This window comes from Aethalodelphis obliquidens, unplaced genomic scaffold, assembly GCF_003676395.1.
Source record: "Aethalodelphis obliquidens isolate GAN/ISIS:26980383/991018 unplaced genomic scaffold, ASM367639v1 scaffold16, whole genome shotgun sequence".
NCBI lineage: Eukaryota > Metazoa > Chordata > Mammalia > Artiodactyla > Delphinidae > Aethalodelphis > Aethalodelphis obliquidens.
The window spans coordinates 10,730,995-10,743,942 of NW_020837960.1; positions in this window are offsets into that span (position 1 = coordinate 10,730,995).

Sequence of the window (12,948 nt, forward strand, 5' to 3'; positions counted from 1 at the left end):
AGCCCCATGCTTATTATTATTATTATTTTTGCGGTACACGGGCCTCTCACCATTGTGGCCTCTCCCGTTGCGGAGCACAGGCTCTGGACGCGCAGGCTCAGCGGCCATGGCTCACGAGTCCAGCCGCTCCGCGGCATGTGGGATCTTCCCGGACTGAGACATGAACCCGCGTCCCCTGCATCAGCAGGCGGACTCTCAACCACTCCGCCACCAGGGAAGTCCCCCCATGATTATTCTTGAAGGGCTGGATAATGCTGTTTTCTGTCAGTAAGGAGGTGACTGGAAAGACCAGGGTCTCTCCACAGTGAGAACACACTTAGGCTTCTTTGCTCAGTAGCTGTGCTGGCTGCTTTGGGGGTGTCCCTGCTGGTGGCTCAGTTTCTAGGGGCCTGGTTTCTGAAGGAGATATGAAAAGTTAGGCTGTTGATGTCCATCAGCTACTAGCTATGCTGCCCTGTGGAAGCTGGACTTCTGCACGTCCAGCTCAGCCCTGTTTGAAATCCCACATGCCAGATGAAGGGCAGTGTATTCTGCCTTGCTTCTGAGTTAACTATTCCTAAAAGATGTAGGACAATTGCACAGTGTACCAAGAAAAGATTCTAGACTTGATTACAAGTCAAAATCTCTAACAGAGCTTTGAAACACCTTGTGGTAATAAGTACATGTCAAGTTTGGGGTTACCTTCTAGAGATTTTCTTTTGTAGTGTGAATATCCCTTTATTATGGGTTGTAGCCAAAGGGTCACAATTAGGGAAAGGCCATTTAGAACTAAAGGGTCCACATGGCTCATTACCTTCCTCTGAGCCATAGACCTCTGGTTTAATAAATCCAACCCACAGGGTAGGAATTATTTCTGAGAAAAGTCTGTGCCAGTGTTGGACTGGGAACATCTCTTTATGTCCCTTACACACTGAAGCACTAACTCTCTTCCAACTGTACAAATAAGCTCCTTGGAATCATTTCCCAGGATTTACTGAAATGATAAAAGTGGAAGCTACTGAGATTTTACAATAAAAGGAGAAATCTCAGGTTTGAAAAATGGAAAACTTTTTTTTCCAGTTCCATTAAATTACCTATATCGTCACAGGACACCACAGAGGATCTTGCTTGATACCTGCCTGGAGTCACATGAAATTTATTCTCCCGATTGTTCCCAAGGACGTGATTAATGATGAGTCAGAAAGTCTCCGTGCAGGAAGTCTATTCTTTATGACTTTGACCTACTTTTCTGAAAATGGACTCAGAGAAGAGAGTGTCATTCAAAATGCCTGGAAAAGAGAGCAACTTAACCTGATTATGACAACCCCAAGGACTTGGGAGAGGGAGACTTCATGACCAAAAGCAGAAGTAGGAGTTTGGATTAATGTGAAGAAAAAGTAGGTAAGCAGTGGAATATACAGTTAAGAACACAAAACAAAACAAAACCCAACAAGCAAGTGGAAGGAGAGCCAGTTAGCGAGACGCTATGGCGGTGTCTGGGTAATGATGTAAATACAGGCTGAACAGCCTCCTTACTACAAGCCTGTGAGACAATTAGGATAGAGGCTCACTCAAGAAAGCAAAAGAACTAGAGCAACTTGTAATTACGAAAAACCAAGCTGCTTGGGAGGCGACACTGGGCTATGGTTTGTTATCTTAACACTCACCGCCATAATAGCATATGTTTCTCTAATTTGTAGAATGCCATCCTGTCAGTAAGATGTACACTTTATTTTCAAAGGGGTCTATGTTTGCCTTTTCCATGGATGCAGTACTTCCTTTCACAATTATTTAGCTGCTTGGGACATGTGCAAATGTGAACAGAACTACCACAGCACTGCCAAGGGCTTGGCTGCCTCACTGGGCACCCCACTTGGTCCAGGATGTTCCTTCAACCATCCTTCTCATGTAGCTTTTTCCCTCAGTGAACTCCTGCTCCTTTTTTCCCACTCTTCCAAGCCATGGTGGGGTTATAAGCAACTATAAAGAGTGCCTGATGCAGACGAACCTCTGCCCAGCGTGGGGAGGCTCAGAGATGGCAGCCATCACTCTCCTGCTGCACAAGGACAACTGGGGAGACAAGGAGAATCTTCATGGAGCCCAAACAAGTTAGCACAGAACATAATAAAATCTGGAGTTGAGTGTCACAAGCCAGAAGGAACTATATAGCAATTTGGAGGAAGAGGGTGTCAGTGAGAGTGAAAATGACCAAGCATGCTTCCTGGGTAAATAGAGGCAGCAGGACACAGAGAGATGAACTGTGTGGCTTTGGAGCCAGCCAGATGGCACTGAAGGAGTCACTCAGAGTCTCCAAGCTCTACTGCCCTTACCTTTTAAAAAAAATAAATAAATAAGGGAAGTGATACCCACCCCACCATGTACTAAGGATGAAATTAAATAATTTATGTAATATGCTCAGCACAATGTTTGGTTCTTGGTAATTACACAATAAAGAAGACAATTACTATGGGACTTTAGCTGGACCTAGAAATTTAAGTAAGATTAAGATAGATGGATAGGGAAAAGGATCATATTCCAAGCACAGAACGTACAGGAAATATAGTACACAGTTCTCACACATATGCATGTTCAGTTCTTACCCCTGTATATGCTCAAGAAAGATCTTTTTAAAATTTGTAATAATTTTATATTTATTAGAAAGTTGCAAAGACAGTACATGCTCTTTAGCTAAAGGTATGATGGCAATCATGTTGCAATATATAAAAGTATCAAATCAATATACTGTACACTGTAAACTTACACAGTGTTATATGTCAAATATATTTCAAGAAGGAAGGAAGGTAGGAAGGAAGGAAGGAAGGAAGGAAGGAAGGAAGGAAGAAAGAAAGAAAGAAAGAAAAAGAAAGAGAAAGAAAGAAAAAGAAAGAAAGAAAGAAAGAGAAAGAAGGAAAGAAAGAAAGGAAGGAAGGAAGGAAGAGAGGAAGGGAGGGAGGGAGGAAGGAAGGAAGGAAGAAAACATCAGGTAAATAGAACTTGAGAGGCATTCTATAGACTGCCTGACCAGTGCTTCTGAAAACAAAGTAATGATAATGAAACTTGTTTTTAATGATAAAATGATTGGAGGCAGAAAGAAGAGTTTGTTCCTGTAATGCTGAAAGGATCCCTGCATAAATTTGTGATGAGGGCTGATGAGTAGGCCAAGGGTAGGAGGTGTTAGGGAAGAATAAGCTAATTAAACACATTTCTTGTATTACCCTACACTATGCCCACCCTATATCAGCAATGATAACCTACGAAGTTGACATAAAAGGATAAAGACTCTGAGAACCTTCTCCCTATTCATGGAACCCCATGGCTTCATTGATCCCATTGCCCAAAGTTCCCCAATGTTATAGAACCAGGAACATTCACACACAGAGGGGATGTGTCTGTTTCTGAGGAAAAATCTCAGGGTTTCTTGAGAAAGCTAGCTGGTCTTATTAAATCATTTTAATAAGTAAGTTACTGATTATCTACTATATAGAATGTGTGCTAGAAATATAATTGTGAGTAAGAAAACCATAGTCTCTTCCTTCACATATTTTAGAGTCTAATGGACTACAGATGTAAATTAAATAAGTATGCAAATACAAATTTATGAATTGTGAAAAAGCCTATGAAGGACAAATCACATGGAGAAGTAAGAACATGTATGGGATCTGATCTGGTCAGGGAAGTGGGGAAGGACATCTATGAGGAAGTAACTCTTGAGGGGAGATCTGAAGGATTCAGGGGAATTCAACGGGGAATGGGAAAAGTGGTCCAGATTGAAGGAAACACAAATGCAGTGGCCCCAAGGCAGAAGGGAAGAGAGATGGTCTGAGAAACTGAAAGATGACATGGCCAGGTGGCAGATGGCCAGGTGGCAGACACCCAGAGAATAAGGGTGAGAGATGCAGCTAAAGATGAACACAGAGGCCGTGTTAAAGATTGCGACTTTCCTAAAAGCAACATGGGAAGCCACTGAAGTATTTGAAGGTCTCCCAGGCTTGGTGGGGAGAACACACTGAAGTGGAACAACACTGAAAATGTGGAGACCAAAAGTCTCAAGAGTCTTGGAGAGCAAGGATGCTAGCTTGACAGAGGGTGACAGTGCTGGCGATGATCAGAGGCGAGCAGACTTGAGAGAGATTTGGGAGGTAGACTCAGAAAGATGAGGGGGTAGATTACCTATTGGAGGTGAACAAGGAAGCAAGACAAATGTGACAAGGAAGGCCAATGACCTGAGAGGCTGGATAGTCAGGGGAAACCTTGGGTAAACAAGGGACCCAAGATCTTCCTGGGGGACAGTGGAGAAAAGCAAGGAAGGGGGAATCTACAATCTAAAGGGAATCCTCTGGCCTCCTCTGCTAAGAAAGTGCTGGAGTGTCCTGGGAGACTGAGAAAGAAGGCTGGCAGTGAGAATCTTGGGGCCTGCCCACCAGTGGGGCAGAGAGAACAGGCTTGGAAGAGGTCTTAGAGGTGGTGGGGCACACGGTGGGGCAGTTCTTTGAGGGTCTGACAAGTGGCCACTAGAAGCGCTCAATGTGGCCAACACATGTCAGAGGAAGGTCACAGGCTGGTTTGTGGTTCTCAGAGCAGGAAAGTCTCTTTTCCACCAGGGACTGTATCTGCCCTAGCTTTATACTTGTTGTCCTTCAAGATGGGGTGAGCTACTAGAAGATCCTTGGTACTTGCTAACAATTACATTAAAAAAATTTTTTTTTAATTTTTTTTAGTCTTTATTGGAGTATAATTGCTTTACAATGGTGTGCTGGTTTCTGCTTCACAACAAAGTGAATCAGTTATACATATACATATGTTCCCATATCTCTTCCCTCCTGCGCCTCCCTCCCCCCTCCATCCCACCCCTCTAGGTGGTCACAAAGCACCGAGCTGATCTCCCTGTGCTATGCGGCTGCTTCCCACTAGCTATCCATTCCACACTTGGTAGTGTATATATGTCCATGCCACCCTCCCGGCCTGTCACAGCTTACTGCTCCCCCTCCCCATATCCCCAAGTCCATTCCCCAGCAGGTCTGCGTCTCCATTCCCGTCCTACCCCCAGGTTCTTCATGACATTTTTTTTTCTTAAATTCCATATATATGTGTTAGCATACGGTATTTGTCTTTCTCTTTCTGACTTACTTCACTCTGTATGACAGACTCTAGGTCCATCCACCTCATTACAAACAGCTCAATTTCGTTTCTTTTTATGGCTGAGTAATATTCCATTGTATATATGTGCCACATCTTCTTTAGCCATTCATCCGATGATGGACAATTAGGTTGTTGTACTTACAAGATTTCCAAAGCACTGAGCTGGAAACATTCGCAAATGAGTGGGGATTTCGCCAGGTCACAAAGAGCATCTTCAGGACAAGACCATACCTTGTGTATCTCTGCATCCATAGTGTCAAGCACGACTGAGTGAATAAATGAGTCCTGGTTTTAGGTTGGGGTAACAAGTACACTGCAGAAGACCTCAGGTGAGAAATAAATCAGTAGATGAACTTGGCAAAATTGAAAATAACTTCCAGTACTGTTTGTGTGTGGGTGTGTATGATAACCTAGAAGCCTGGTGAAATAGGACCGTGAAGGCTGAATTCATCCCCGTTTCTATTTGTTGCTTACTTTTTTCCCTCCAAGCTGGAATAAAGCCACGAAGAAGAGCCAAGGACTAACTCCCAGATGAAGCTAATGCTCCTTAATGCACAGAGGTTGGTTTGCCCTTTCTCACCGGCAGCTTTCAGAGGAACTGCATCATCAACTGATGACAGTCTTGTCCTTCTCCTCCTCCAACCCATGACTGTAACATCGGGAAGCAGAGGGCACCAGATGCAGAGGCATGATCCTCCCGTCACGCAAGGAACAGGGTTCAGTGGTGTTTGGAGGTGTGTTGCAAACCAGCCCGTGAAGAGCAGTTTCATCTTTCTTCTCCGTCCTCCACATGAGACTTCGTTTCCAAGCATTGGATTTGGGTTGCCTCAATCCCCAGACAACCCAATGTAAAGTGCTGCCTACATATCTGAGATCAGGTCTCTGGAGGCACAGTTAATATGCTTATGACGTGTTATTCCTCCAAGTCCTGTCTGTCCCCATTACCTACATATCTTATAACTTTTGCCATCCTTTATTAGGAGTATTTCTGTTCACTCCTCCATTTTCTCTTTCCTCAGACAGTGGTATCACATGACTCACATAGGTAAACATTTATTTAAAAATCTACATGATCAGAAATGCAAATTAAAACAACACAGATATTTTCTTGCCAATCAAGTCTGCAAAGTTCTTTTTATGTTAATACCTAATGATGCCAAGTTTCAAAGGAAATGGGTACTGTTGGCAAGGATATAAATAGCTCAACCTTTCTGGAAGGTAATAGAGTAATTTTATCCTATGCCTTGAAAGTATGCATATCATTTGACCCGGCAGTTACACATTGAGGGTCTATGCTAAGTCTCTAAATTTAATCTCAGAATCATTTTGTGAGGTAGTTATTATTACTGTTATCCTCATTTACCAAGGAGAAAACTGAAACTCAAAAAAGGGTGAGTTACTTGTTCAAGGTTACACAGTAAATATGTGGCCGGAAAGGGACAAAATGCAGATCTCAAATGTGATTCTTAAATCTCAAATGATGTGAAAGGCCGTGATCTTACAGTTAACACAAGAATTTTCATCTAAGCTTTACTTATATAATAGGGAAAAACTGACAGCAACCTGGATATGCAACAATAGAGAATCGATTTTTAAAATTATAGTGTAACCATACAGTGAAAAACGCATATATTCTTTAAAACATTGTAGAAGAATATTTAATGATGTAGAAATGTTCATAATACACAATTTAGTCTACAACGTAATGCACAATATCTCAACTTTTTAAAAATAACTGTATACACATGCATAAAAAAAAGATCCAAAGAATAGATATCAAAATGTTAATAGTGTTAATCCTTTATTGCTAGAATTTCAAGACTATCTTCTTTCTTACTGCCTTTTTTTGTAATGTCATGCATTTTTTCATCATGCATTTTTTTAGCAAGAAAACAAAATTACTAAAAAGGATGAAAAAGCCCATGCTTCCCTTCCTTTAGCCTGGATGAACTCTAGATCTATAATAATAGGTAACAGCCTCCATTTATTAAAGCATCTGCTACCTGTCTGGCAAGTAGACTTTTTAAGGGACAGTTCATTTGTCACTATTAACCCTAATACACCCATGTTACGAATAAGAAAACTGAGGTACAGAGAGTTAATTTGCCAAAGATCACACAGCCAAGAGGCAGGGCTGGGACTCTAACCTTTCACATCATTGCAGAGTGTGTGGTGCCCTGCAATTGGTGGTGAGAATGAGGATCTAACAACCAGTGCGTTTGGATTCAGATTCCTGAGCTACTGTAAGTAGTTTCTGGCAGGAAAGAGGTCTCTGCAGAAGGCACCCCTTTGCCTTTACACTAACCTTAAACCAGGCACCCCAATGCTCTACTCGTCTCCAGCCCAAGCACACCTTTCAAATCTTCTGATCGCATAATACTTTGCCTAACTTGTTGGTTCTTTCCATAGATCAAAGAAATAGAAATGAAGAATAAGTAATTAACTGATGACCAGATCTCTTCCCTAGCTTCCCCTTCAGTAATCTCCTGGACAAACTTGAACAAGATAGCCTCTGAAGAAAAATCACAAGTCGACAAGCCTGCACACTGAGGGGGACAGCAATGACTCTGACCCCCTATCTCAATGATCAACTGAGGTTACTCCCCTATTTCCCTTTAAAAGCCTTCATGGCTGAGCAAAACCTTCGGAGGTGGCTTTTGGGGACACTGAGTCCACCATCTCCCCAGATTGCCGGCGTTAAGCACCTTCCCTTTCTGCCAGCGTTTGTCCCTCTCTCTGAGCATTGATTTTCAAGTGGCAAGCAGCCGGACCTGATTCGGTAACACTACTTGCTAGCTGTGTATGAGGAGTGATTTGCTCTGTATCTCAATTGCCTCTTATGTAAATTTGTATAATAACGGTGTCTACTACGTAATGATGAGGATTAAATGAGTGAATTATTAAGGCGCTTGGAACAATACGTGACAGGTAGCACCCTAAGTGCCAGCCTTAGGAAAAGGGCCCTACTGGTTGGTGCTGGCAGGTATATCACGGAGCCAAATACATCTCCAAATGCAATCAATTTTGGCCACTTAACTGGGTGACCTTGAGCGAGTCACTTCTCTCTCTGTTCCTCTGTTTCATTATCTCTTGTGTCAAGTGTCCTGAACATGGTACCTGCTAATGATGACAATTGTCCCAACCATGCTACGAGCCCTCCCTGTGTTTCTCCCTGACACTGTGACACAGTCACTGGTTAGGAACCCACCCCTTTGCTCAGGCTGAGTTGTACCCTGAACTGTGCCGAAGGGCAATTTCCAAGCTCCATGTGAAGAAGCTTGAAAACAATGAAACCTGTACTCTGTTCCTGATCTTTTCCAGGAGACAGATTCTGTTCCGATTCTGAAGCAGGAGAGGAAGTTCAGCTATGTAACTCCTTTCTGCTTTACTTCAATAACGACAACAACAACAAAATCCTCAGTTTTGCCAGAAACAAGAAGCCCAGAAATGTTTTGCTTCTTTTGATAGTACTAAAGAAAAGTGCCATCTGCTTGCCATTTACCTCCGGAGTCTGGAAGCGCTGCAATTCTCAGAGCAGGGGCAGAGATGGAGGAAGCTGTTTAATGGCTGCAAGGGTTTGTGCCTGTGTATAGCATGGGAAAATAAAAACCAGCCACCACTAAGGTGTCTGTGCCTTCCGCTCCCGGGGAGGGGAAGGGAAGGGAAGAGAGGAACGGTGTGGGCATTCCAGAGAGCAGCAGCGTTCTGTGTTATTTTTTTTTTCTTTTAAAATTAGAAGACTCTAATGCTTGCTATCTTCCCGGCCCACTGTTCCCTGGGCTCTCTGTCTCCCAACTCTGCCAAGACACATATTTCTCCTTCTCTGGACCAACCTGAAGGTGTGATTTGGGAATGGCACTAAACAAACAACCCTGATTCCGGCCCCCTGGGAAGCATCCAGACCCAGAAAAGGCTCCAGAGGGGAGTGGCTGGAAGGATGTGGCCTGGCCCAAGAGCATCCCTGCTTAGGAGGACTCTGGAGAGGCCATCTCTTCTCCACACTTCTGGCTTATTTGGGGCTTGTGGTGGTGTGGCGGGGGCGCCCACCGCAGACTAGACGGTCAGTCGTGGAATGGAGGGCTTGAATCCACTCCCATCAAGGCTGACCTGAGGCTGGGTCCATTCTCCTGATGGTGAAGGAAGGCCCTGGCTGGAAGACCACATACAGACCTCTTCTTAGTGAGACCCCACGTCCCAAATCATTTCCTCAAGACATGGCCTCAGGGAAGGTCAATGCCCTGGAGAGTGTGGGAGATCATGCAAGGGCTGCAGAAAGAAAAGACTGCTGAATTGAAGATGGATGCTTTAACAAATGTGTCCTAAGTAAGAGCAAACCAGAGATGGCCTAAGGCAGGAGTTCACAAACTAAAGCTTGTGGACCATACTCAGCCCACTGCCTGCTTGTGTGCAGCCCTCAAGGTAAGAATAACTTTTATGTTCTTAAATGGGTGAAAAAAATCAAAGGATAACAGTATTTTGTAATGCATGAAATTATATGAAATTCAAATATTAGTACCCATCAGTAACGTTTTATGAAAACTCAGCTGCACTCATTCATTCACATATTGACTGTGGCTGCTTTCATACTACAATGGTGGAGTTGAGTAGTTACAACAGAGGCCATCTGGCTCCCAAAGCCTAAAATATTTCTTACCTGGCCCTCGATGGAAATAGTTTGCCAACCTGTATTCCATGGCGGTGGTTTTCAAACTTTAGTGTACATCAGAAATCACCTGGAGGGCTTGTTAAGACAGATCGCAAGACCCATCTCCAGAGTTTCTGCTCCAGTAGGGCTGAAGTGGAGGCAGAAATCTGCATTACTAATAAGTTCACAGGTGATGCTGTTGCTGCTGGCCCGGGGTCCACAATTTGAGAACCAGTGTACTCCCAGGGACACAGATGGTACAAAGAAAATGAGAGGAGACGCTGAGGAGGGTAGGTTCCGTGGGAGTATTAAAGCTGGAGAGACAGGGAAAGGAATTTTCTAGGGAATGAATGTGGGTTTGAGTATACTTCTCAGCAAGCACACACAGGAAAAGTGCAGACGGAGAGAAAATTTAAAGATCTACAACTCTGATGGAAAGGGACACTGCTTTGATTAAGATGTGTGGACTGAAGGAAACAAATTTCCTTCAAGCTCATTGCTTCACTTGGCTTTTAACAGTCTCAGTGTCTCTACCTGTGATAAGAAAGGGTTGATTATAAAAGGGCTAATTGGACATATGAAGACATTAGTTTTTAACCTTTTGAAGTAAGGTTATTTAAATTCCTTTGGGATTTCTTACACCCCTCTCTCTCAGGAGAAAGAACCAGTTACCGCTTTTGGTTCTCTATTGCTGCATAGCAAGCCATCCCCAAACGTTGTGGTTTAAGACACAGTAACTCGGTTTTGCTCAGGATTCGGTAACTGGGCTGGGTTCAGCAGGGTAACCAGATTTCTCACACGGTGGTTTAGGACTCCCGAGATCACAAAAGCAGACGCTGCCAGGCCACCTTAAGGACTAGGCACAGAACCGGCACAGCATCACTTCCATGGCAGCCACACTGTACTGGTGATGGAGAAGGACAGGCCAGTCCAGGTTCCAGGGGGAGACACCAACGTCACGGGTTAGGGCAGCATCTGGGAAAGATTTCCATAAAACCAAAGGAAAATAGGTAAATAGGAAAGCTCCCCTGCTAATAGACGGCTCTACAGGGACAAAACTAAGACTTGTGGTAACTTTGGGGGGTGGAATCCTAGGACTGAAAGCACTGGAAGTTCTTCAAGAGCATTCACAGATGTTTTCCTTTTTTATTTTTTAATTGTGCCCACACAAGTTCTAGAACAGCCTACTTCCACTTTGACTAAATTCACATAGTTACTGACAATTACCTTAATTACACATTCATGGAAAACTCACAAAGAGGTGGAATAAGATTACCTTTAAGTTGTGCTATTGGTGAGGCTTTTTTTTGACTGTTTTTTTTTTTTTAAAATACAAGCACACTGGTATATCCCCTTTTGAATGTTCTAAAGGCATCTACATACTGGAGCTTGTATAGGGGGAGAAGGAAAGACTTGAAACAATTATTTTCTTCCCAGTATTCCTTAATTCTTTGTTTTCATATTTATCAATGTATTTAATTACAAAAAAGTGTTTATTCAATACACATTGTACTGTACCTTGTATTTTCATTTAATGATTCTGTCCATGTGAGCATATATATCACTCTTTTTGATGGTTATGTAGTATTTTGTTATATTATCTAGCTAATCTCCAATTGTTAGACCCAAGAGAATTAAAAACATATGTTCACACAAAAACTCATACAAGAATATTCACAGCATTGTTCATAATAGCCAAAAAGTGGAAACAACACTAATGACCATCAACTGACAAATGGATAAACAAAATGTGTAATATCCATAGAACAGAAAATTATTCTGCCATGAAATTAAAAAAGAACAAAGCACCAATAACACCCTACAACACAGATGAACCTTGAAAGCGTTATGCTAAGTGAAAGAAGCCAGACACAAAAGACCACATATTTTAATGATTCCACTTACACAAAAGGCAAACCCATAGTAACAGCAAAAAGATTAGCACGCCTTCATTCTTGGAATGCTCTCCTTTCTTGGCTTTCACAATACCATTCTCTTCCGGAGTTCCTTGCTACCTCTCTGACTGATTTGGTTTCAAGTATGTCAGCCATCACCCCTCCTTACACACTGTGGTCCTCGGTGACCCTCGTATTCTCTCACCCATATGCTCTTTCTTGCACACAGCTCAGAACTGCTGTGACAAGTTTGCTGACTCTATGACTTCCCAGATTTATTCCTCCAGCCTTTTCCTCCTCATGAACTCTAGACCCTCTTGCCGTTCTTGAGTATTTCTTCTTAGACGTTCCTCGGGTTCAAAACAGAATTCATCATTTCCTAAACCATGACTTTATGCTTTTGGATATGTTGCCTCCTCCACCAGAATGCCCTTCCCACTTCTCTGCCCTGTGAACTCCTACTCATTTTTCAAGATTTAGCTTAAATTTTACTTCCTCCCTAAAGCCTTCATGGGCTACTTGGTTTCGATAATTAGCTGCCTCCTGTGTTGCCAAGCACTTTACATATGTCTTTCGCACATTCGCCACATTGTGTTTAATTATTTTGTCTGACTGATCGCCTCAAAGGCTGCCATTTTGTCTTACTTTTTTTGTATCCAGCAGTTAGCACAGTTGCACGGGAGATAATAACAGTGATGACAGCTAACACTTCTATTGTGCTCACTGGATACCAGGCACCATTTTGAGTAATTTTACTCATATTAATTCACTTAACCTCCCCATTCACCCTTTGCGGCAGGCACATTTCTATGCCAATGTCTCATATAGATAAACTGAGATTAAGAAAGTTTAAGGAATTTTCCCAAGGTCACACAGATACCAAACGGCAGAGCTGGGATTAGACCCCAGACATTCTTGCAACAAAGTCTATGTCCTTTTTTTTTTCTGGCTGCGTTGGGTCTTCATTGCTGCACGCGGGCTTTGTCTAGTTGTGGCGAGCGGGGGCTACTCTTTGTTGTGATGTGCAGACTTCTCATTGTTTTCCTTAAAGTCTACTGATTGTAAATGTTAATCACTTCTGAAAAATACTCTCATAGCAACATCTAGACTAGTGTTTGACCAAACAATGGGGCACCGGAGCTCAGCCAAGTTAAAAATTAACCATCACACTGTCCACAGCCGTAGCTAACCATGGTTGAGAAGGGAAAGTCTCAGAGGCAGTGAATATATAAACTACCTCCAACTGAGGAAAACTTTCGTTACCTTAGGGGCTATTTTGTACGCCATGGT